This window comes from Spinacia oleracea, chromosome 1, assembly GCF_020520425.1.
Source record: "Spinacia oleracea cultivar Varoflay chromosome 1, BTI_SOV_V1, whole genome shotgun sequence".
NCBI classification, from domain to species: Eukaryota; Viridiplantae; Streptophyta; class Magnoliopsida; order Caryophyllales; family Amaranthaceae; genus Spinacia; species Spinacia oleracea.
Window position 1 is genome coordinate 35,550,408 of NC_079487.1, and position 26,334 is coordinate 35,576,741.

The 26,334-nt window shown below is 36.3% G+C and overlaps 1 long non-coding RNA gene across 1 annotated transcript; it reads left to right on the plus strand.

Annotated features, from left to right (window-relative positions):
- Positions 1–220: 220 nt before the first annotated feature.
- On the plus strand, positions 221–4,013 carry LOC130465813 (uncharacterized). The gene is made up of 4 exons (XR_008925825.1): positions 221–263; positions 412–513; positions 623–767; positions 3,856–4,013. It is a non-coding gene; the product is annotated as an uncharacterized lncRNA (long non-coding RNA).
- The last annotated feature ends 22,321 nt before the right edge of the window (positions 4,014–26,334 follow it).

Sequence of the window (26,334 nt, forward strand, 5' to 3'; positions counted from 1 at the left end):
TGGTAAATAGCTATGTTATTGTTATTTTCATGCGTAAGGTTGCAATAACATTTATATATGATGCAGAAATCATTGGATTTTGTACGTGTTAGACCTACGTAGAGGTTGTGCATATATTTTCGACTCTGCGAAAGGTTCCAAACAAGAAAATAATGCATGGGGAATCTTGTGTTTGTAAGTTACTTTCATTTCTTTTTAAGTTATTTCTTTTCGTGCCGAATCAGATTCATGAAGTTTTACTCAACTTCCAGGGCATACCAAGTGTACAAGTTTAATAATGGAATTTGTCCGAATAGAACGACTACGCAGGGGTTGAAAGGCTACCCTATAAAGGTATCATGCTTACTAATTAGCTTTACTTTTTTTGGGTAACTACTTGGATATATAATTTATGATTTGTTTCCAAATCAGTGTGCTCAACAAGTCGGCGCCCGCGAGTGTGGCTATTACGTTATGAAGTTCATGCATGAAATAGTCACGTTACACCATAACTCTGATGAGCGGTTAGATAATGTTCGTTCTTTTACCATATGTTAGTTGAACTACTAATACTAGTACTTGTACGTAGTAGAATTCTTAATTTACAAGTAGCATTACTTATCATGTTACTTAATTATTTCAGGCTTACACTCCAAGAAATGCGCCTTATACCGATGAGGAAATAGATGTGGTTCGTGAGCAATGGGCTAAGTTTTTTACAACCGAGTATTTATTTACTTAGGTTGTTTAGACACAAAGATGGAAGCGTTTATATCTTCATGGATTTGGTAAAGTTCTTTAATTTTTCCATAATTACAAGTCTGCTGGATTTGCTAATTTATTGCTTTGAATACTAATATGCTGGTCTTGCTGCTGCTGTGAATCTATTGATGTGTATGAATATTATGCTATTAATGACTGCTGCAATTCTGCTTGCTGCTGTGTGTTTCTCCTATGTTTGCTTCTGTTGCTGCTCTGTATGTAATCATTTGGCCTATTTGGGAAATTCATCAAAGCTTGAACCAGTTTGCTGCTGCCCGTTTTAACCACTATGTTATCCACCTGATGTTGCCTAGCATAAGTTAAGCCCTTCAATACTGCTAATGCCTCAGTTTGCAGTTTACTATGAGTGTAAATACATTCACTTCCTTCATGGGTGGTCCCTTGTTCACGAACAAGAAGCCAACCAACAGCAGCTCTATCATTCTTTATTCTCTTGCTTGCTTTCCATGCACCATCAACTAGAAGTATATCTGATTGTATATTGCTTTGACCTGTCAAACAGACTCTTTGATTTCCCACTCTATGATTCTGGTCTTCTTGTCTTGTGCTGCTTCCCTGTGTATACTTTTTCCTTACAGTATTATCTGCATATAGTTTGCTTTCCTGAGTTGTTCACCAATTAATGATTTGGTCTTGAAGTTACTAAAGAAAGAAAAGAAGCAACAACTGAACAAATGACCTGAATCTATATTGTATAAAGCAGTTCAGTTCATGTGTACCTGTAGGTTCAAAATTCGCAGAAGCAACAACTGAACAAATGACCTGTATACCTGTAGGTTCAAAATTCGCAAAGCTGAACAAATGATCCTGAATCTATATTGTATAAAGCTAGATTACTTAGATTGTATACATGTAGCTTCAAAATATCTTTCATTGCCTACTCCAACTCCATCTTAAACAAAATCCTCATACAAACTGATGATAAAGATAGTGCTAATAGAAGTGGAGAAAATTAATTTATGTCCTGGTTAATATTTGGAATTGTTTCACTTAAACGTCTGTCACTTTCTAGGAATCAGCAGATCGACAATATGTTTATTTAACCTGGCGGTGTTAGTTCCTGAGACATGGATGATTATCAGGAATTTCCATGAAATCCAAGCATACATCTGTGCATCTAAAAATATAGACACTTATTCTGATTTTAGCATTAAGAACTAAGTGAAAGAACACAATTTAGAGCTAAAATGACATTTCCGCTCCCAACTTTGAACTAAACAACCTAAGGATTCATTTGATTCTTATTACATGACTAATATGCATTATTTTAACTTTCTAAAACTCATTCGAATCTATTTATGCACATTTAAGGCTCATTGGGTCGTTATAGGTCATATTTAGAGCTAAAACGACATTTCCGCTCCCAACTTTGAACTAAAGAACCTAAGGATTCATTTGATTCTTATTACATGACTAATATGCATAGTTTTAACTTTCTAAAACTCATTCTAATCTATTTATGCACATTTAAGGCTCATTGGGTCGTTATAGGTCATATTTAGAGCTAAAATGACATTTCCGCTCCCAACTTTGAACTAAAGAACCTAAGGACTCATTTGATTCTTATTACATGACTAATATGCATAGTTTTAACTTTCTAAAACTCATTCGAATCTATTTATGCACATTTAAGGCTCATTAGGTCGTTATAGGTCATGTTTAGAGCTAAAATGACATTTCCGCTCCCAACTTTAAACTAAAGAACCTAAGGATTCATTTGATTCTTATGACATGACTAATATGCATAGTTTTAACTATCTAAAACTCATTCGAATCTATTTATGCACATTTAAGGCTCATTAGGTCGTTACAGGTCATGTTTAGAGCTAAAATGACATTTCCGCTCTCAACTTTGAACTAAAGAACCTAAGGACTCCTTTGATTCTTATTACATGACTAATATGCATATTGTTAACTTTCTAAAACTCATTCTAATCTACGTATGCACATTTAAGGCTCATTGGGTCGTTATAGGTCATATTTAGAGCTAAAATGATATTTCCGCTCCCAACTTTGAACTAAAGAACCTAAGGACTCATTTGATTCTTATTACATGACTAATATGCATAGTTTTAACTTTCTAAAACTCATTCGAATCTATTTATACACATTTAAGGCTCATTAGGTCGTTATAGGTCATGTTTAGAGCTAAAATGACATTTCCGCTCTCAACTTTGAACTAAAGAACCTAAGGACTCATTTGATTCTTATTACATGACTAATATGCATATTGTTAACTTTCTAAAACTCATTCTAATCTACGTATGCACATTTAAGGCTCATTGGGTCGTTATAGGTCATATTTAGAGCTAAAATGACATTTCCGCTCCCAACTTTGAACTAAAGAACCTAAGGACTCATTTTATTCTTATTACATGACTAATATGCATAGTTTTAACTTTTTAAAACTCATTCAAATCTATTTATACACATTTAAGGCTCATCAGGTCGTTATAGGTCATGTTTAGAGCTAAAATGACATTTCCGCTCTCAACTTTGAACTAAAGAACCTAAGGACTCATTTGATTCTTATTACATGACTAATATGCATATTGTTAACTTTCTAAAACTCATTCTAATCTACGTATGCACATTTAAGGCTCATTGGGTCGTTATAGGTCATATTTAGAGCTAAAATGACATTTCCGCTCCCAACTTTGAACTAAAGAACCTAAGGATTCATATGATTCTTATTACATGACTAATATGAATTATTTTAACTTTCTAAAACTCATTCGAATCTATTTATGCACATTTAAGGCTCATTAGGTCGTTATAGGTCATGTTTAGAACTAAAGAACCTAAGGACTCATTTGATTCTTATTACATGATTAATATGCATTAGATCTGTCTAAATTAGAGTTGTTTCACCAACTAATCTTGGTTTGACAGGCATCAGCTTTCCCGGACACTTGAATGCTCACAGAGCAATTAGAATTACAAGTTTATTTGCATGGTTCTTAACAACGTACTTAATTATCTCTATAGTCTGCAACTATATCTTTTAATTTTATGCTTCAATGGAATGTAAAGACAATATCGTGAGTGTAAACTTTGGTACTCATATATATTTTCCTTCCATGCAACTTGCAGGCTAGGGATCGAGTCGATTGGAAGAAAGTCAACACGACCTTAATTAAGGTTTGTAATGCATGATCTAAAGGGACCTAAGTGGCTGGATTAGAGACATTTGTTAGATTAGCTCTCTAGCCTTTTGTCTTTAGTTGTTAATATTAGTTGTAATTTGTTAGACTAGCTAGGTGTTTAAAAATTGTAAACGTACGTACTATATACTGTTGGGTTAATATAAATGAAGTTAATGTAATGATTTATTTATCAAAGATAAGCAGATTCATACCTTTGCTATTTTGGTGTTGATTGGGTACAGGTTTCAATACTCAATGGAGTATATATCTAGTTGTGGTTATTGCCGCCTATTTTATATTTTAAAAGAATTTGAAAAAAAAAAATTAATGTTGTTGAAGGGGGCTTTTAATGTACGCCTCAACAACATATGAATTTATGGCGCCAATGTACAGGTATTGCGCAAAATTATAGGTCTGTTGAGGGGGGCATTTAAGAAGTGAGCCTCAACAGAGGAGGCTGTTGAGGCGGGCTTCTTAAAAGCCCCCCACAACAGGTCCTTATTTTTCGCTTATCTATAGAGGTTGTTGAGGCAGGCTTTTGAAAGCCCCCCACAACAGATCACCTGTTGAGGCGAACAAAGCCCGCCTCAACAGATCACTGAGCTGTTGAAGCTACGTCTGTCGCAGCGGGCCTTGTTCGCCTCAATAAACCCAAAATGCCCCCCTCAACAGGTATTTTTTCCACTAGTGGTTGCTTCTCACTTGTTGCATAGTTTTAGTTATCATGCTTTGCCAATCTTAATATTCTTTTCATCGAATGTTCTTCGAGATAGGATGATAAGATATTTTGAGTATGTTTATTTTGTGATCTAGTCTTTCTTGCTACAATAGTGGTTCTACGCATTTTGCAATGAAGAACCATCAAGTCAGCAGACATGTGATCCACCCAAGTTCAATGAAGAACTCTTTAACATAAACAACCCTGTTTTATTGCTTCTTAGGCAATAAGTACTTTTACTTCAACTCTATAGGTTGCTAATGATGCTTTGTTTGGATTTACTTATCCAAGCAGTTCACAGATATGCAGAAGACTTTCCAACTATATCTTAGAACATAGAAATTAACATTTAATTTCCCACGCAACAACTCATGGTCTTTAATCCATGTTGCCATTTCAAAACACGATGCATATAGCTCGTTCTTGCCAATGGTTAACTCCAAAGGGATCTTTCTTGATCCTTGCCAGTGTTTATGCGTGTAGCATCAATATTTAGCATATCTTTATTTCCTTGAAACAAGAACTAATCCTATGTACCTCTTCAAGTACCATAAGTTTTTCTTTATCTCAATCTAGTTGATCTTCACTTAGATCAATAGAGATTGGTATATGTTCGTCATGCCTATAGCCATACGATACATTTTTGGCGATCCTCATATTATATCATACATGATAAATTATTTTGCAGAGTTATTCTCAATTGAATTCGATTCATGCTATTTTAGCTCATCTAGTTTCAGTTGATACTAAATCCAGCAAAATTCTTTGACATATAATTTAGGTTTAAGAATCTCATTTCGACTCTTTGATGTTTAACTTAGTAAATGCTTATATTTAGTTCAAACATTCATGATCATTACTTAGATTTATTCACATGGGTCGAATATCTCCTATGGAGTCTTTCGTATTTGACTTAGTAAATGTCATTACTTAATCTAAAACAATATTCTAAGATCTTTGTAAACAGATCTTAGTACCTAGTATGTACTAAGTTTCACCTTGGTCCATCATTGATGAATAATTTCAAATCTAAGTCATTAGCATTTGAATGTTATTTCACAATAGAGAGATATGTGTGTGATACACATAGGACCAATTAAGTTTTATGTACTCCCACTAAAATTCTTATATATCTATAAGAATTTATGTACATTTTATGAAACTAAAGTACTAAATTAGTTTCACTAAAATACAATTTGAATTCCCAATTGCTTGCTTAAATCTGTACTTTAGATTTCATAAGCAAGCTTTCCTTTTCAAGTATTTATTTGGATCCACAAATCCTATGACATACCATGTACATAGTTTATTCCAACATTTGATTGAGGAAGATGTTTTGTCATCCAATTGCCATATGTACCAATATGCAATCATTGCTTGATTTATAGACTTGAGCATTACGATTTTGCATAAGGCTTCAACACAATCCACGCCGTGAATTTGCTTGTAACCTTTAGCAACTAATCTAGCTTTGTGTGAAGACACAATTTCATGTTTGATGGTTTTTATCCTTAAACCAATTTGCAACTAATAGGTGTAAACAATTCTTGCAAATCAACAAAATTTCAATTTTGTTCATCAAAACATTGAGTATGTTTTATGGCCTTTAACCATCTAAAACATTTGAGTCTATATATGGCCTCTAACCATTTTATGGAATGTAATACCTCGTATTTTTATAATTTTTATAAATATATTTTATTATATTTATAAAGCATTTTACGATTTTTGGAATTTATTTTGCATTTAAATAATATTTAAATGTATTTTACTTAATTAGAATATTTATTATTTTAATTAATTATGAAACGAATTTAATTCTTAAGTCGGGAAATTTTATGGCTCGCAAGTAATTTTAAAGGTTCGGGTTTTAAATGAAAAGTCCAATTCGTTTTATTAAACGAGCCCAATCAAAAGAATTTAATTCAAGTCTTAAGCTAGCCCAACCATTTAATTCCCTAAGCCCAATTCTATTTTCCTTAGCCTAGCCCATTGAAAATAGGGAGCCTATAAATAGGACTCCCCATTATTAAATGAACCCCTTAATTTCATAAACCCTCTTTTGCTTTTCTTGCCCCACACTCCAACTCCCTCTCCTCTCTCTTTTGCTCGGCAGTCCCGCACGCCCAGCACCACACTCGGCCTTCGAGTGTTGTGTGCCTTCGTGCTCGCTCGGCGCTTGCCCATTGCTCTCGCCCACTCCCTATCGCGCACCGCACAACTCGCCTCCCTTACGTGCTGCTGTGCGCGTGTGCTGCTGCTATTGTTGCTGTGTGCCTTGCGGCACGCCAGCCCTGCTCTCGCCCCTCCTTCGCGCTCAGCGCCCTGCTCTCTCGCCCCTCCTTACGCGCATCGCCCAGCGCGCCGTACTGCCTTTGTCCCGCGCGCGCCTAGCGTGCCCTGCTGCATTGTCCCGCGCGCCAGCGCTGCTCGTCGCTCTTAGGTTATGATTCATATGACAAAACATAAATCATGCGGAAAACCCATAAAGCCAGAAAAGCATATTATTTACACATAATCATTTAGCATAGTTTAGATGCATACACTTTGTTGCGTGCCCTCCCTAGTTGCGCCCGAACCGAACAAGAACAAGTCTTTAGGACTCCAAGTGTCGTCCCTCCGTAGATAGTCCACAGCACGTCCGGATCCGCATCAAGATTGACCAACTAGAATCGCCCTTATGGTTACTAGGAATTTTCGGCTATTGTGTAGCAAGTGTATGGCTGAATTTTTCTTTCAAAAACTTACCTTTAGAATACTTCAATTGTATCTATAAATTATGACCCTAGGCTTTTATTTATAGAGGTATGGAAAGGAAATTGGAATCCTACTAGGATACGAATTAATTAAACTAGAATCCTATAAGAACTCTAATTAATTAATTTATCCTTTTAGGATTAGGAATTTAATCATATACCAAATCCTAATAGCTTTAGGAATCGTGCATGAACACAAACACATACACGCACGGCAGCCCACGAGGGGCGCCTATGCGCGCGCGCGCTCAGCCCACGCCACGAGGCCCACAACGCAGCCATGGCCTTGGCGCGCGCTGGGCCTGCCTTGCGGTGGGCCTGGGCGCTGCCTTGGCTTGGCGTGTGGCGCGCGTTTATTGGCTTGCTAGGCGATGGCCCGGCTTCGTGCTGGGCCTTCGTCCGGCAGGCCTCGTCCGATGCTTATTCGTACGATACGCTTCCGATTAAATTCCCGGATCCGGAATTCATTTCCGATACGAACAATATTTAATATTTCCGATTCCGGAATTAATTTCCGTTTCGAACAAATATTTAATATTTCCGTTTCCGGAATTATTTTCCGATTCCGATAATATTTCCGATTCTGACAATATTTCCGTTTCCGACAATATTTCTGATTCCGGCAATATTTCCATTTCCGATAATATTTTCCGATACGTACCATGTTTCCGTTTCCGGCAACATCTACGACTTGGATAATATTTATATTTCCGATACGATCCATATTTCCGTTTCCGGCAATATCATCGTTTCCGGAGTATTCATTTCTTGCTTGTGACGATCTCAGCTCCCACTGAAACCAAGATCCGTCGATTCCGAATATCCATAGATGGAGTATTTAATGCCATTAAATACTTGATCCGTTTACGTACTATTTGTGTGACCCTACGGGTTCAGTCAAGAGTAAGCTTTGGATTAATATCATTAATTACACTTGACCTGAAGCGGCCTCTAGCTAGGCATTCAGCTCATTTGATCTCACTAAATTATTAACTTGTTAATTAATATTGAACCGCATTTATTAAACTTAACATTGAATGCATACTTGGACCAAGGGCATTATTTCCTTCAGTCTCCCGCTTGTCCTTAGGGACAAGTGTGCATTACCTAATTCCTTTGTCACTTGATGCTTGCTCTTGAACATAAGGTAAGAGTTGTCATCCTTATTATGTCCAGAGGTGTTTCTAGGTTTCAGAGTTCAACTGATCAAATAAACAGATAATCATTGCCTATGATTCATGCTAGCACGGCCATGCATTTCACAGTTTCTAGCTCTCCGAGTGGCCTTGTATAACTTTTAAGCATCTCATCCCGATTTATGGGAGGACAATCCCAATCTTGTGATCTTGAGATTAGGCTTCGTTTGATATGTGATTACCTGAGCGTTGCCTTTATAGCCTCCTTTTACGGTGCGACGGTTGGTCAACGTCAAAGTAACCAGTTCTCAAACAAGTAATCTCAAATCACTCAGGTATTGAGGATTTAGTGTCTAATAAGTTTAATAAAATTTACTTATGACAGATTTTCATCTGTTACAGTAAAGTTTCATAGGTCTATCCGATACTAGTCTTCCCAAAGTAAGTATCTATGCAAATGATTTTGACATTTCCATGTCCACATAGTTCAAGAAACAGAACTACTAGTCATCTTGCATTCTAGTCGTCTAACGTTTTCTATGCGTCCAATTTTATAGAAAACTCCGACCAGGGACCATTTTCAACCTTTGACATTCAAGTTCACTTGATAGACATTTCTTAGTCACAGGACTGGTCCTGACAGTCTATCTTGAATATATCGTCAAATTGAAGGGACTCGTCATTTAATAAACCACAAATTAAATGGAAAAATGGATTCTATTCATTTATTGTGAATGATTTAACCAATAATGTTTTACAAAGAATTAAACTCTAAAACTTTAAAACATTAAATAAGGACATCAAAGCCATTCTCCAATATGCTTGATTCCCATAACTGCAGTGTGCGTGTTGTGCTTCGCCTGCGGCAGAGGTTTAGTCAATGGATCTGATATGTTGTCATCAGTTCCAATCTTGCTTATATCGACTTCTTTTCTTTCAACGAACTCTCGTAGAAGGTGAAATCTACGAAGTATATGCTTGACTCTTTGGTGGTGTCTAGGCTCCTTTGCCTGTGCAATAGCTCCGTTATTATCACAATACAGGGCTATTGGTCCTTTAATGGAGGGGACTACACCAAGTTCACCTATGAACTTCCTTAGCCATATAGCTTCCTTTGCTGCTTCATGTGCAGCAATGTACTCCGCTTCAGTTGTAGAATCCGCAATGGTGCTTTTCTTAGCACTTTTCCAGCTTACTGCACCTCCGTTGAGGCAGAAGGCAAACCCAGACTGTGATCTGAAATCATCTTTGTCGGTTTGGAAACTTGCGCCCGTATAGCCTTTAACAATTAATTCATCATCTCCACCATAGACCAGGAAGTCATCTTTGTGCCTTTTCAGGTACTTCAGAATATTCTTGGCAGCAGTCCAATGTGCCTCTCCCGGGTCTGACTGGTATCGGCTCGTAGCACTGAGTGCGTACGCAATATCCAGGTGTGTACATATCATTGCATACATAATTGAACCAATCAATGATGTATACGGAATCCCATTCATTCGTCTACGCTCATCAAGTGTTTTTGGGCACTGAGTCTTTCTTAGAGTTATTCCATGAGACATGGGTAGGTAGCCTCGCTTGGAGTCTGCCATCTTGAACCTATCAAGCACCTTATTGATATAAGTGCTTTGACTAAGTCCAATCATCTTTTTAGATCTATCTCTGTAAATCTTGATGCCCAATATGTACTGTGCTTCTCCTAGATCCTTCATCGAAAAATATTTCTCAAGCCAAATCTTGACAGAGTTCAACATAGGAATGTCATTTCCGATAAGTAATATGTCGTCGACATATAATACTAGGAAAGCAATTTTTCTCCCACTGACCTTCTTGTATACACAAGATTCGTCTGCGTTCTTGATGAAACCAAACTCACTGACTGCTTCATCAAAACGTATATTCCAGCTCCTGGATGCGTGCTTCAATCCGTAGATTGATTTCTTTAGCTTGCATACCTTTTTAGCATTCTTTGGATCCTCAAAACCTTCAGGCTGTGTCATAAACACAGTTTATGTTAAAACGCCGTTTAAGAAAGCGGTTTTGACATCCATCTGCCATATTTCGAAATCGTAAGATGCAGCGATTGCTAACATTATCCGAATAGACTTTAGCATTGCAACTGGTGAAAAGGTTTCATCGTAATCCACACCGTGGACTTGCCTGTAACCTTTTGCAACCAATCTAGCTTTGAAAACTTCAAGTTTCCCATCCTTGTCCTTTTTCAGTTTGAAAACCCATTTTCTTCCAATGGCTCTGTAGCCATCTGGCAAATCGACCAAATCCCATACTTGGTTTTCTGACATGGAGTCTAATTCAGATTGCATGGCTTCTTGCCATTGCTTGGAGCTAGGGCTCGTCATAGCTTGTTTGTAAGTCGCAGGTTCATCACTTTCAAGTAATAGAACGTCATAGCTCTCGTTCGTCAAAATACCTAAGTACCTTTCCGGTTGAGATCTATATCTCTGCGATCTACGCGGGGTTACATCTCTAGATTGACCATGATCCTCACCAGATGCTTCTAAAGATCTCTGAGTTTCATCCTGAATGTCATCTTGAGCATTCTCTAGAGTTTGTTGTTCGACTCGAATTTCTTCGAGGTCTACTTTTCTCCCACTTGTCATTTTGGAAATGTGATCCTTCTCCAAAAAGACACCATCTCGAGCAACAAACACCTTGTTCTCAGATGTATTGTAGAAGTAATACCCCTTTGTTTCCTTTGGATAGCCCACAAGGATACATTTGTCAGATTTTGGATGAAGTTTGTCTGAAATTAATCGTTTGACGTATACTTCACATCCCCAAATCTTAAGAAAAGACACTTTTGGAGGCTTTCCAAACCATAACTCATATGGAGTCTTTTCGACAGCTTTAGACGGAGGTCTATTTATAGTGAGTGCAGCTGTATTTAGTGCATGTCCCCAAAATTCTATTGGAAGTTCAGCCTGACCCATCATTGACCTAACCATGTCTAGCAAGGTTCTGTTCCTCCGTTCCGACACACCGTTCCATTGTGGTGTTCCAGGAGGGGTCATTTCTGATAGAATTCCACATTCTTTCAGATGGTCATCAAATTCATAGCTCAGATATTCACCGCCTCTATCAGACCGCAGTGCCTTAATCTTCTTGCCTAATTGATTCTCTACTTCACTCTGAAATTCCTTGAATTTATCAAAGGATTCAGACTTATGCTTCATTAGGTAGACATAACCATATCTACTGAAGTCATCAGTGAAAGTGATAAAGTAGCTGAAACCACCTCTAGCATTTGTACTCATTGGTCCACATACATCTGTATGGATTAAACCCAATAGTTCAGTTGCTCTTTCTCCAACTTTATAGAAAGGTTGCTTTGTCATTTTGCCAAGTAAACATGATTCGCACTTACCATAATCCTCTAAGTCAAATGGTTCTAGAATTCCTTCCTTTTGAAGTCTTTGCATGCGTTTCAAGTTAATATGGCCTAATCGACAATGCCACATATAGGTGAGATCTGAATCATCCTTTTTGGCCTTTTTGGTATTTATGTTATAAACTTGTTTGTCGTGATCTAATAAATAAAGTCCATTGACTAATCTAGCAGATCCATAAAACATCTCTTTAAAATAAAACGAACAACTATTGTCTTTTATTAAAAAGGAAAATCCCTTAGCATCTAAGCAAGAAACTGAAATGATGTTTTTAGTAAGACTTGGAACATGGAAACACTCTTCCAGTTCCAAAACTAGCCCGGAGGGCAACGACAAATAATAAGTTCCTACAGCTAATGCAGCAATCTGTGCTCCATTTCCCACTCGTAGGTCGACTTCACCCTTGCTTAACTTTTTACTTCTTCTTAGTCCCTGAGAATTGGAACATAAGTATGAGCCACAACCTGTATCTAATACCCAAGAAGTTGAATTAACAAGTGTACAGTCTATAACGAAAATACCTGAAGATGGAACGACTGTTCCGTTCTTCTGATCTTCCTTTAGTTTCAAGCAATCTCTCTTCCAATGCCCCTTCTTCTTGCAGTAGAAGCATTCGGATTCAGAAGTGGGTTGACTGACCTTCCTTTTTTCAGACTTGGCGCCAGTTTGCTTAGTTGGGTTGGCCTTGTTGCCACCTTTCTTAGCATTCCTCTTCTTTCCAGATTTCTTGAACTTGCCCCCACGCACCATAAGCACATCTTGCTTGTCACTTTTGAGCGTCTTTTCAGCGGTCTTCAGCATACCGTGAAGCTCAGTGAGCGTTTTGTCCAGACTATTCATACTGTAGTTCAGTTTGAACTGATGATACCCGTTATGAAGAGAATGGAGGATGGTGTCTACAGCCATTTCTTGAGAGAATTGCTGATCCAGACGACTCATATTCTCAATGAGTCCAATCATTTTGAGAACATGTGGACTTACGGGCTCGCCTTTCTTAAGCTTGGTCTCAAGAATTTGCCTATGAGTCTCGAATCTTTTGACTCGAGCCAGATCTTGGAACATGTTCTTCAACTCACTGATGATTGTGAAAGCATCTGGGTTGATGAACGTTTTCTGCAGATCTGCACTCATGGTGGCGAGCATTAGACATTTCACATCCTTGTTGGCATCAATCCAACGATTGAGGGTTGCCTGAGTGACCACTTCGCCTGCGGCTTCGGGCATCGCCTCTTCCAGGACATACTCCTTTTCTTCATGCATAAGAACTATTTGCAAGTTCCTTTGCCAGTCAAGGAAGTTTTTCCCGCTCAACTTCTCCTTTTCGAGAATTGATCGAATGTTGAATGAATTTTTGTTTGCCATAATTAAAACTACAATTGAAAAAGAATAAACAAATAAATAACCATTCACAGTTTCTCTTAATAAACTTAAATTCTAGCATACATGCATAATTCAATGTTCATTAAGCATTTTATTCAAGTTATGTGTTCCGGTAGGTGTGAATAAAATGATTCCAAGATCCTAAAATCCATTGAAGAATTAAGCACATTATGTATTTAGACTTAATTCTAAAATCTTTTAGGTAAGCAAAAGCCTTTTGCTAATAGTCTAGGAACTACTCTTGGTTGATAGGTACGTCTAAGAACTTATTAGGTAAACCTATCGATTTTGCCACGACATAAAAGGACTCCTTACTTATATCGTTGAGTTTCACCAAAACTAACATGTACTCACAATTATTTGTGTACCTTACCCCTTTAGTATCGATAAGTAACACCTCGCTATGGCGGAAAACTATTACTAAGATCGATGAAAAAGGATATCCAAGTAAGTGTTATTTTGGCATGGCACCTTTTAACTCAATTTTTAAGTTTGGAACTTAAGGCTCTTACTATGTTGGTTAGATTTTAAGTGAACTAAAATCCTTAATCATGCAACATAATCAAGCTTTGATCTCATGCATATTTAAGACATATTTAAAAGCAATAAATAACTTAAAACATGCATAAGATAAATGTTATCTAGTATGACCCGACTTCATCTTGAAGCTTCAACTTCAAAGTCCGTCTTGAAAATCTCCGTGGGAGGCACCATTTTCTTCAAATAGGATAAGCTATAATTAAACTAATTACAACTATTTGATGGTACGTAGACAATATTTGAATTGAAAAACAATTTTGGTACTTTAGACCAATTACATTCAAATTAATGGTACGCAAACCATATTTTCTATCCTATTTGGGCCATACTAGTCACTTCATAACCTGCAAAACAGTACATATACAATATATACCATTCACCCATTCATTATCATGAATGGCCCACATAGCTGGTTAGTAAAACACGTTATGCATCACATAAATATTTGCAGCAATTAATCAAGGGCACCAATAATCTACCAATTATTCAGTCCTTATTAATTCTAATCAAGTTGTTTTAACCTTAAGGGATTTGTAGACCTAATCAAGAGTTTATGACTAAAAATACTCCCACTTAAACCAATAAATTGATATGCTTTACTAATTTTAAACATAAAAATGTATTTCTAGTCTAATCGGAAACATAAAAATTTAATTAAAATTTAAAGCTCATATAAATTTATAATCGAATCCATTAATTTAATTTATTTCAGTTGAATTTAAACGAATTTAAATTAATTCAAGATTTAACTTTAGTAAAATAATTAGTATAAATAAAATTTATAATAATTATAATATTCAAAATTAAAATTCAAGAAAACAATTTAAATTTCGAATTTTAAAATTAATTAAAATCGTTCCCGAACTGAAATTTAAAATTAAAATTTAAAACTCGACAATCGTAACATGACGAGCACTTGGGCTTGCGCCCAAGCCCCATCGATTGCACGACCATCGTTGGACCATGGCACGTCATCGCAGCAGCCACGCGCAAACGCAGCAAGCCAAGCTACGCTTGCGCGCAGCCTGCCCGCCCATAGCATCGCAGCAGGAACGATGTGCTCGCTCGCTTGCTCGCGCAAGCATGCGCTCGAGGCCACGCGTGTTGGCGCGCCGAGCTGCGATCGCTGGGCAACCAGCTCTCGCCCTCGCACGCGCGCGCGCCTCTGTTTGTGCCGTTCCATCGCTGCTCGCCCATCGCCCACATGCGCGCAGCGTTCGACACAAGGCAGGGCTGCTGCCATGTGCTCGCGCGCCATCGCCTTGCTCGCTGCATTCGTACCGCATGGGCGACGAGCTCCCTTGTTCGTCATCGCATGCCCGCACTATACAACACCCCTTTAGGGTAACACGTAGCGTCCATTGCTTTGTGCGAGCAAGTTTTATTAGCGATTGCATAAAAATTTAAAATTTTTAATTCAAAATTAATGACAAATTAATAAAATATATTAATTTCATAATTTTAGGGCGGAAAATCGAAAATTTATTAATCAATTAATTTCCGATTAACATGGATTCAAATCTAGGTCATAAAAATTAAAAATTTAACATAAATTAAAAATTTTATGGTGGATTTTAATCATAGGTATCTAATTAAATTATTAATTAATTATGAAAATCAAATCAACTCTAAATTATTCGAATTTCAACAAATTAATCATAATTACAAATTAGATTGCATAATTAACAAGGCTAGGCATTCAAACTTGTTAAACATATACAGTAGGTCAATCAAAAATTCAGAATCGCAAATATTTAATTTAACATCTTAAATTTACAAACTTTTGCGTTCGAAACACTAAAACCTCCGAAAAGTCATAGTTCGGCTTCGAAATTGGGAATTCTGGGTTCGGCCGAAAATTAGTATTTTGTCAAAATTTTAGAATGCCTTTTACATGCGGAATTGACACAAAAATCACTCGATTTGGATGAGTAACGAAGAAACTGCCGAAAAACTGCGTACATATAATTATTTAAACGCAATTTGCAATTAATTAACAATTACGAAAATTAATCACCCCTTTTACTTCTTGCAAATTTGTAATATTTAACCATGTTTATGCAATTTAGATTATAAAAATAATAAGAGGCTCTGATACCACTCACTACTAGAATATCTATATTTAACGACAATAGAGTAACGACAACATTAATATTTAGTCGTTATTAGCGGGTAGCGCGCTTCTGTGGAACGACCAAGAAAGAAATTTATCGTAATCGGTGAAATGGAAAAATAAAAAGGCAAAGTAATAGAACTTTGTCCGTCGTTGTTTCAAAATTCCAATACTTCTGTTTAATTAGCGTGAAACCTCTTGAAGCCCGCTCCAGTTTCCTTTCACCTTCAACCTCAAACCCTCATTGAACACTCGCCTCCAATTATGAAGAATCATATTGACAAGTTGAAATATTTATGGAAGTAGATTGCAAGGGATATAGGGGTTAATTTAGCTTTTTGGTTCAATTGACTGTTGAAGTTGGGTTCTGAATCGCAATTATCTGGTAAGTTAATTCCCTAATTCATACAAATCAACTGCGCCAAATCAAGGAAATCAAAACAAAAACCCTCTATTAATTCGCAATTTATTTTTTATCCTTCTCTTTGCTATACCCATCTTCATTTTCTCATGTATTCCAAAGATGTTTTTCAAGATGCAAAACTTGCTCAATTTTTTTTCTTTCTCTTTCTCCCTGCAACATTAATCTGGGCTGGTAAGATTTATTCTTTTTTGTGCTAATCTCCATTTTTTGTTAATCTGTTTTTATTGTGTTTTCTCTAGCTTCTCCAATGGAGTCACATCAGTAGCAACGAATTGAGGGATACAATGTCGGGTATGCTCCGTTTTTTCCTCTCTCTCCTTCTATTAATCTCTCAATTTGCTCATATTCTGAATATTTCTTATTGTTTCTACAACGAAATGATTTTTTCCCTGTATCTAATTGAGTAAGTTTAGCGGTAATTGATAGATTAAATTGTGAGTTTCAAATTAGGTTTTTGTTTTGTTCGATCTTCTCGGCATATATATAGAAGGACTAAATCATGGATTTCGAATTAGGCTTTTTTTTCTTTATCTTTTTGTGCACTCTAATTAATAGAAGTTCTTACTGTCCTATCGGTTTTCTGATCCAAATTCCTCTTAGAAAAATGGTAGATTTCTGTACTTTGTAGGCCATAATTCATATAAAAAAATTCTACTTCTTTCTGGTTTCATGTGTAAAATTGCATTGCCTCAAATTATGCTTAAATTCAGAAATTATTGTGGATTGTTTAGCTATAAATTAGGTTGTAAGTTGCTACCTCAAATATTTCATATTTACTTATGTTTGTGTTTGGAACGCATGGCAGTACTTGGAATGAAATGAAGGGCCATGGAATCAGAGGTCCAAGAACTGGAAACACTACTAGGGAATGTTGAGTTTTAGGCTACAGATTTTGGTCTTCTATAAGCCTCGTTAGTTTCTTTTGGGTTTGGTCTTTTTATGACTGGTGAAATTAGTAGGTTGTGATCTTGCTACTGTGGGTCTTGTTTATGATATTGCTTTTGATTTATAGGAAATGTCAGTTGAATTTTGATTATGTTTTGATTTTGTTCTTGATTTTGAGCCTGTTGTTTAGTGTGGAGTCTTATGTAATATTGTAATATTACCTTGTTTATACAAGGTGTTTGGTCTTTGAATCTATATGTCTGAATGAACCCAAATGATTTGCATTCCTTATTATTTTTTCTGAATAGTTCTTTTGAAAAGTGTTTGATGAATGATCATGACACACTATTAAGGGATTCTAGTTACATTATCTAGTAAATACCTACTGAAGGATGACTTGCACATATTTTATGAAATCAATTTGAACGGTTTGGAACTGATGATGGACATATCATGTTAGTAACGAAGATGCATTCTAACCTGTGTCATTCTAAGGTCTGCTGATACAGAAGAAGTGAAATTGAGATGCCCAGTTTGTCAAGGCCTGTTGTACTACTCAAAAAAAGATATGGGTGTCAAGGTGACTACGATTTTTGTGTGCAGTCTGTGTTGGGGGGGGGGGGGGGGGTTACATTGTTACACACTTACACCACTGTTTGATCAAATCTTGATCTGGGTGTTGACATTTACTCACCATCTGTTGTAGGAGGTCATGAAGGTAAATTGTAAGCAAAGCAAATTCCAACACTTAAAGTACTTGGTCAATTTCCTTCTTCCTATTCTTGTAAAAATCAACCAGGAGCAGAGTGTTGAAGTGGAGATGGAGATGGAGGAAAAATTCAAAGGTAAATCATGAATATTAAAATTTGATCTATTCTTCTCAACGTGTATCCTCTCTGAAGCAATAAATGTGTGCCAGGGCAGAATTTTTCTGATGTTGAGATTCGACAACCTGATGTTGGCTACAGGGATCAATGCTGCTGGTATGTAATTTATTGGTCGAGCTTTAATTTGAAATTCATACTTTATAACTAATGTGTAATCAAGTCTTTTAATTGCTTCTTCACTATCTTACCTTTGGACCAGTAATAACTGCAAAAGCCCAATATTGGATATTCACAGAAAGCTGCCCTAGTTGTTTCATACAACCTTTGGATATTCTAATTAATGCAATAATTGTCTCACTATTTGGAGATAAATTAAGGATGACAATATTCACGCACAGGTGTTCCTAATTCAATCTTGCTTTATTTGTTATATAAGGTGATGTATTTGTTATATTCTTATTCTTGTAATAGTATTATCTCTATCTGGCTGACTTTTTCTGTAAAAGAGAAACATTTTCATGGTCAACCTTGTTTTACTACTAGAATTTTTGTTAGGCTTTTCCCCTTGAAACTTTTTCTTTTGGAAATTACTGATGGAGTAATCATTTTCTGCCTTTCTATATAGCTTTTGTGACTTCTTTAACAATGCAAATAATATAGTTATTTACTTTTTTTTATGTTATAATTTTTGAAACTACTTTCTGAATTGATTTGTCTCTTCCTTTAAAGCTTGGAGGGGTGAAAACTATGAAAGGGATAAAGAAATATTTTCATGCTTGGTAAAAAGTTATCTGCTTTCGTAATTTATGGTATGTTGTGGTACATTTCTTGTAGTGAAGTTACATATAGCTTTTGTGGCTTCTTTATATCTCATATGACTCCATCTGCATGTGTTCTCTTCTATCACTTTTTCACTCTGGCTCTCATACTTCCAAAATTTCCATATACTTATAGCTATTATATAATTAAAAGGAACATTATCTTTTCATGACGTACATCCAATATTTCATGTCTATGTTTTAACACTTTAACTGATGCATTCTTTGCTTCACTCTACAAATGTATTTTTCATGTTGTTAATTAATTTGTTTTTGTTCTGTTAGGTAGTACGTACAACAGGTTAAATCTGGAGATCGGGTTGTAGGTTTTGGAGGAGGAATAAAGCTTAAAGATATAAAGAGACCACAACCCGTAAGAGTAGAACTTCAAACTAAATTGAATAGTGACAATAAAAAGGATTAAGTTCTTGCCAATTGCATGGAGGAAGTACAAGCTGGGAAAAATGAAATCAAGGAACGTGTGAGTCTGGTTGAGTCTAAAATGACAATGTTTCAAGATATGTTGGTCTTCACAAGTTGGATCAGAAATGCAAAAATAGGCTGAAGCTGCTACACGTCAGTTTAGATATTTGGTGCAAATTTTCTAATTATTTTTTAAAGAACAAGGAATTATTTAGATTTAACTCTTAGTATTAAACAAGTTATTTGATCTTATTAGTTTGGTTTTTTTGACTCACTGAAATTGTTTATTATGAATCTTTTGTGATTGATTCGTTTAATATAAATTTAGTATATTATTCTATATACTTTTTATGATTTTGAATAAATTGCAGGTTATAAATATTCTTCATATTAACGACAAAATATATCTATTTTATATTGTCAAATTAACGTCGAAATATTTTTTCGTTGTTGGACGATAATAAAAATTATTGTGCCAATTTGATTCTTTTTTTACGTCAATTTTGTTGGTCGTTATTTGTCGTTTGTTCGACGTCATTGAATATATAATAACGACGAGCAATCATTTTGTCGTTAATAAATAACGACGAACAATAATTTTGTCGTTAATAAGTAACGACAAACAATAATTTTGTCGTGTGAAATTCACGACGAACGTTGACATTAATGCTATTAACGTCGGAAGCTATTACGACAAAACTAACGACGAACTTGGTTCGTCGTTAAAGGTTTTAACGACGAAATTTTGGACTTGTAACGACGAAAAAATTCGTCGTTATAAACCCTTTTTCTAGTAGTGACTGTTAGGTTATGATTCATATGACAAAACATAAAGCTAGGAAAGCATATTATTTACACACAATCATTTAGCATAGTTTAGATGCATACACTTTGTTGCGTGCCCTCCCTAGCTGCGCCCGAACCGAACAAGAACAAGTCTTTAGGACTCCAAGTGTCGTCCCTCCGTAGATAGTCCACAGCACGTCCGGATCCGCCTCAAGATTGACCAACTAGAATCGCCCTTATGGTTACTAGGAATTTTCGGCTATTGTGTAGCAAGTGTATGGCTGAATTTTTCTTTCAAAAACTTACCTTTAGAATACTTCAATTGTATCTATAAATTATGACCCTAGGCTTTTATTTATAGAGGTATGGAAAGGGAATTGGAATCCTACTAGGATACGAATTAATTAAACTAGAATCCTATAAGATCTCTAATTAATTAATTTATCCTTTTAGGATTAGGAATTTAATCATATACCAAATCCTAATAGCTTTAGGAATCGTGCATGAACACAAACACATACACGCACGGCAGCCCACGAGGGGCGCCTATGCGCGCGCGCGCTCAGCCCACGCCACGAGGCCCACAACGCAGCCATGGCCTTGGCGCGCGCTGGGCCTGCCTTGCGGTGGGCCTGGGCGCTGCCTTGGCTTGGCGTGTGGCGCGCGTTTGGCTTGCTGGGGGATGGCCCGGCTTCGTGCTGGGACTTCGTCCGGCAGGCCTTGTCCGATGCTTATTCGTACGATACGCTCCCGATTAAATTCCAGGTTCCGGAATTCATTTCCGATACGAACAATATTTAATATTTCCGATTCCGGAATTAATTTCCGTTTCGAAAAAATATTTAATATTTCCGTTTCCGGAATTATTTTCCGATTCCGATAATATTTCTGATTCTGACAATATTTCAGTTTCCGGCAATATTTCCGTTTCCGGCAATATTTCCATTTCCGATAATATTTTCCGATACGTACCATGTTTCCGTTTCCGGCAATATCTACGACTTGGATAATATTTATATTTCCGATACGATCCATATTTCCGTTTCCGGCAATATCATCGTTTCCGGAGTATTCATTTTTTGCTTGTGACGATCTCAGCTCCCACTGAAACCAAAATCCGTCGATTTCGAATATCCATAGATGGAGTATTTAATGCCATTAAATACTTGATCCATTTACGTACTATTTGTGTGACCCTACGGGTTCAGTCAAGAGTAAGCTGTGGATTAATATCATTAATTTCACTTGAACTGAAGCGGCCTCTAGCTAGGCATTCAGCTCACTTGATCTCACTGAATTATTAACTTGTTAATTAATACTGAACCGCATTTATTAGACTTCACATTGAATGCATACTTGGACCAAGGGCATTATTTCCTTCAGTCGCCCCTCAATCCCGCGCGCGCACACACGGACGTGTGTGTGTGTGTGTGTTGTTCGTGTTCGTTATTTAATTCCTTTTCACCCAATCACTCTAATTCGTGGTTGTTCCGTGCTATAGGCCGGATTAGTATAACCCTAATTCTTTTAAATTATTTTATTTAAATTCCGTATTTTAAATTATAATATTATTATTGTTTTGAATGATTAAAATGCTGGGAATCGGTTATGAACACCGTGCTTTGAGGATTTACGTGTTGTGATTCATTAGGCTTGTTTTAATTATTAAAGTATAAATTTTCAGATTTGTTTATTTAATAAAGAATTTATTTTTATGATGATAAACTGGTTTTATTGGGATTTTCAAGTTAGGGTTTTAATCTAGACCTAATTAGTCAATTGATCAGCATAATTAGGTGATGATTTTAATTATGATAATCAATTATATTTTCAGATTTGAATAAAGGCTTAAAGTGTTGATTTTTATTGATTTTAAAGGCGGAAAAAGTATGTTTTCGTACTAAGAATTGGTTTTACAAATTGACACGATTATATGATTAATAAACCATTGAATTCTAAATTTTAAATGAGGTTTTAGATTTTATAAAGTTGCTGGAAATTTAATGAACCTGGAAATAATTTAAGTTTCATTATTTTGATGATAGGAGGTGATTTCTGAGTGAGTGCTCGTTGTTGCAAAGTGGCCCCTACGGTTAGGTATTCAAGGTATGTACAAGTACAGGGCGACCACACCGTTTGTCAAGGACATTACATGATTGTTGATGATGTGAATTATATTATGTGGATTTATATTTGCTTTGGTGAACGATCATGTGGATTAGTATTATTAGAATTATTGAATTGTTGATTGAACAAGCATGTTGGGATTATTATGAGTATGGGTTTTATTGTCAATCATGTTGTTCAATATTTATGCATGTATGGTTTGTTTCACATGCAAGGGATGGATTATTTATTTGTTATGCTATTGTACGGGATGTCTAGCATACTTTGAGCCAATTATTCGTACTTCGTTGTACTATTTATTTTACCACATGTGAAGGGTTAGCTCACGTAAGCCACCGCACATGTAGGGTTCAGTTGGGAATATTTTGTATGAACTGAATTAGGATTTATCGTGCAAGGGCACAAGCCTCATGTTAATGGGCATGATGTAGAATCTCACTTTGGTGAGGAGGAACATGGTAGTAATCTCACAAGTGTCTTGCTTTGTTGATCACAAGTCCTACGGCATTAAAATAAGATTGTTTTGGTTGTCATTTATTAATTGTACGTTATTGAGTCTTGAATTCACCTTTAATAAAATATTAATAAACGTAAAGTGCAACCAGAACAAGCTTCAAAACTCTTGGAACGTATATACCTTGAGTATGAACTATGGGGGGAGTCTTGCCGGAAAGCTCGTACTCCTACTAATGATACAAGACGTTGTTTCATTTATATGATGCGCAGGAATTCCGTAGGTATGGCCCGACACTCGGTATGGCCTGATTTTATTATTTATTATTTGGTGTATGGTTGGCTCCCATCACCTTTCCTTATGGAATATTCTTTTGGCCCGTTCGAAGCTTATTCTGGTTAAATTGTGAGTCAAGAGTCGAGTCAAGAGTCGAGTCTTGTATTCATGATTGGTATGTTAATTATTATATGGCTTTTGCATGTTGATTGGTACTTAGTGAGTGATGCATGCCTTTAGTTTCGTTTCACTCTATTCTTTTAAGTACTCAGCTTTTGTTGACTACGTTCTTTGTGTTTTTGGTCATGGCCTTTGCCTTAATGACCCTATGATGATCCATCATTTGCACTTGCATGGTTGGGGAGTAGATTAATATAGCAGGTTGGTAGATCGAAATCATGTGGCTTTGGATGATCGAGAGAGTTGCATGCTTTCGTATTTTGAACTATTTATTTATACTTTAATTATGTTTGAAATCGTTGAACTTTTTATACTTTGGTTTTTGGGCCGTCATGGTTCCAAATTGTAGGAGGCCTCGATATTTCATTTATTACGTTTTCAAAAGTTAGTTGACATTAATTTCCGCTGCGTAATTCTGGTACTAGCCTTAACCGTTATCACGGTGGCGGTAATACTTTAGTAATTCCTTTATTTTAAGTTGGAAAATGATTTTATAAAAGCAAGGAATTATTAGGGTGTTACAAAGTGGTATACTAGAGCTTAGTTTCATTCCTTCTTTGTAGTAAGCAATACTACAAAGTGGTAATCGGAGACTAATGCGGAACTTTAGGATTTCTAAATACTATTTTCCTAAAGTCAAAACGTATTATTTTGAGTACTCAATATTTTAAAGGTCAAATATCAATTATTTTGGGTCGTTTGAAATAAGTTGAAAAGTCGGATTATTATTTAATTTAATTAAAAATTTTCGAAATTTTTAATTATTTGAAATTTTCGAATTAAATTCGAATTATTTTTTTCGGATTTCCTTTTAAATATCCGAATTTATTTATTTTATTCGAATTTTTTTTCGAATTTAAAAAAGAAAAAAAAATCGGATTTTCTTTTATTTTCCGAAATTAATTAATTTATTTAATTGATAATTCTTTTTAATTTTCGATTTTAATTTTTATAATTTCAACTAAGTTTGGAGTTATTTCTTAACTAATTTCGAAAATTAATATTATTTTCAAGTGAGGAATGGATAGACTAAGAAGGACATATTAGTCTAAGAATGCATATTATGTGACAATGTGATTTATTAAGTGCCACGTATGTGTTCTAATCACGTTTATCTTGCTTTATGTGATTAATTGCATCATATTTCATGTTGAGCATATACTTGTGCATTGAAATTGTATGGCATCACGAACTATTTATTGTATCCTTTTTGGGTTGGAATTTCTATGGAAACGCGTTAGTAAGACTTTTTAGTTGTGAATTTTCAGGAATTAAGGATGCTACCTTCTAAGTTCACCAGTCTAGGATACTTAGAAGATGGATAACGAGACTCCTCACATGTATGTCCAGAAGATCGTGTTTTCTTGCAACTATTTTGCTTCGACCAAGGATATGCCCCACCTTAGGCACAAAGATATGATGGCTAGTATGGTTATACATTGTTTGCCCCATAAGAACCCTTACATAGACCTCAAGAACAAGTTTAGTGACATGCATTTTAATGATGGTGCCCCTAATTGGTACAAGTATGGGACTGGAGATAGTAGGTGGAAATATGATACTGAGGTTCTTACTACTATCTTAGAGATTGCGGAGAATTGCTATGAGGATGCGAAGTACTCTGCGGGTCTAGGTATGGGCTATGGAGGAATAGAAAGTGATGGGGAGGATGGCATGATCCATGATGAGCAAGCTAGTGATGTTGAGGAGGACGACGATGATGATGATGTAGTAGAGATTGAGAATCCTAATCCTGTAGTTCCTGAACCAACAATTGAGATATCTAGTGGATCTGAGGATGAGCTTGAGGAGAATAATAAGGTTGATAGTGAGCCACAACAGAATGATGAGGCTATGGATGAAGACTCTGATCCGGAAGAAGACTTGGATGATCCTACTGATCAAGACTTTAATCCAGAGCAATACAAGGAAAGAAATGATCGTCGTGATGACGTTAGTCTCTAGAGAAATGTAATCCATAGTTTTATTTTCTTTTCATTGAATAATAAAGTGGCAAAGCTACTACTTATGGATTTTAGTTCTATCATAGTTGGAGAATAAATGTTATGTCATTAGTGGATGTAAGACCTATTCATTGAAGCATTAATAAAAGAATAGAATTTCCTTTTCGTTACCTCTTAGTTCAATTTTCAATTCTAAGTCTTGTGGGTATCGCAAAGGGATTAATTGTTATTTCTTCAATGAAATTTTATGTACAAGGTGGTCAAGTAGTACCATCTAAATTTACATGCATCGAACAATGGGGTGAGAAGGCCCAAAAGTGGCGCCAACTTCCCCCTAGGGCACGTGTAACTGTGTTCTGGTTGTGAGTGGGTTCATTATCGAACTAGTGCCTTAGTAATGTCATGTCCGACCAATATTAAAGTTAGCCTTTTATTTTATTCAGGAGAAGGGATATGGCTAACCAAGAGATTTCTGAAGCGGTTAGACAACTAGCTGAGGTAGTTCGAGACCTAGCTCAAACTAGAGCCAACCAAGTGCATGATCCGACTGGGGAAATATTTAAGAAAATAGCTCAAAGCAAGCCTCCGCTGTACAGCGGAGTGATTGAACCAAGTGTGCTTGAAAACTGGTTGAGAGAGTTTGATAATCTCATTGTAGCTGTGAATTGCCCCGAAAACCTTAGGGTGTACAGTGCTGTGTACTACCTGAGAGGTGAAGCTGATTTGTGGTTGCAACGATGGGAGAATACCCTTAGAGCCACACCTAATTTTGGGTGGGAAGCATTCAAAACTGCACTAAGGAACAAGTTTTACCCACCTTATCTGAAGAAGCAAAAGGCGCAGGAGTTCATTGAACTCAAAATGGAGGGTCTGTCTGTAACGGAATACTATTCTAAGTTTATAGAGCTGTCTAGGTTTGCACCTGAAGTGGTGGCTACCGAAGAGCTCAGGGCTCAAAGATTTGAGAATGGTTTGACCATGGACTTGCAACTATTGTTGTCTGGAGAGACCTTTACCTCATTAGACACCCTGTACGGAAAAGCTGCTCAACTGTATGGGTTACAACAAAGGAAGAATGGGGGTACTGAAAAGAGAAAGGATGGTGGAAGCTCGAATCAAGGGAATAACCATCAGGAATCAGGGGTATTTTAAAAAGCATAAAGGGAATGGGAACTTCCAGTTTAGGGCTAACAATGGTGGTAATCGCAACAACCA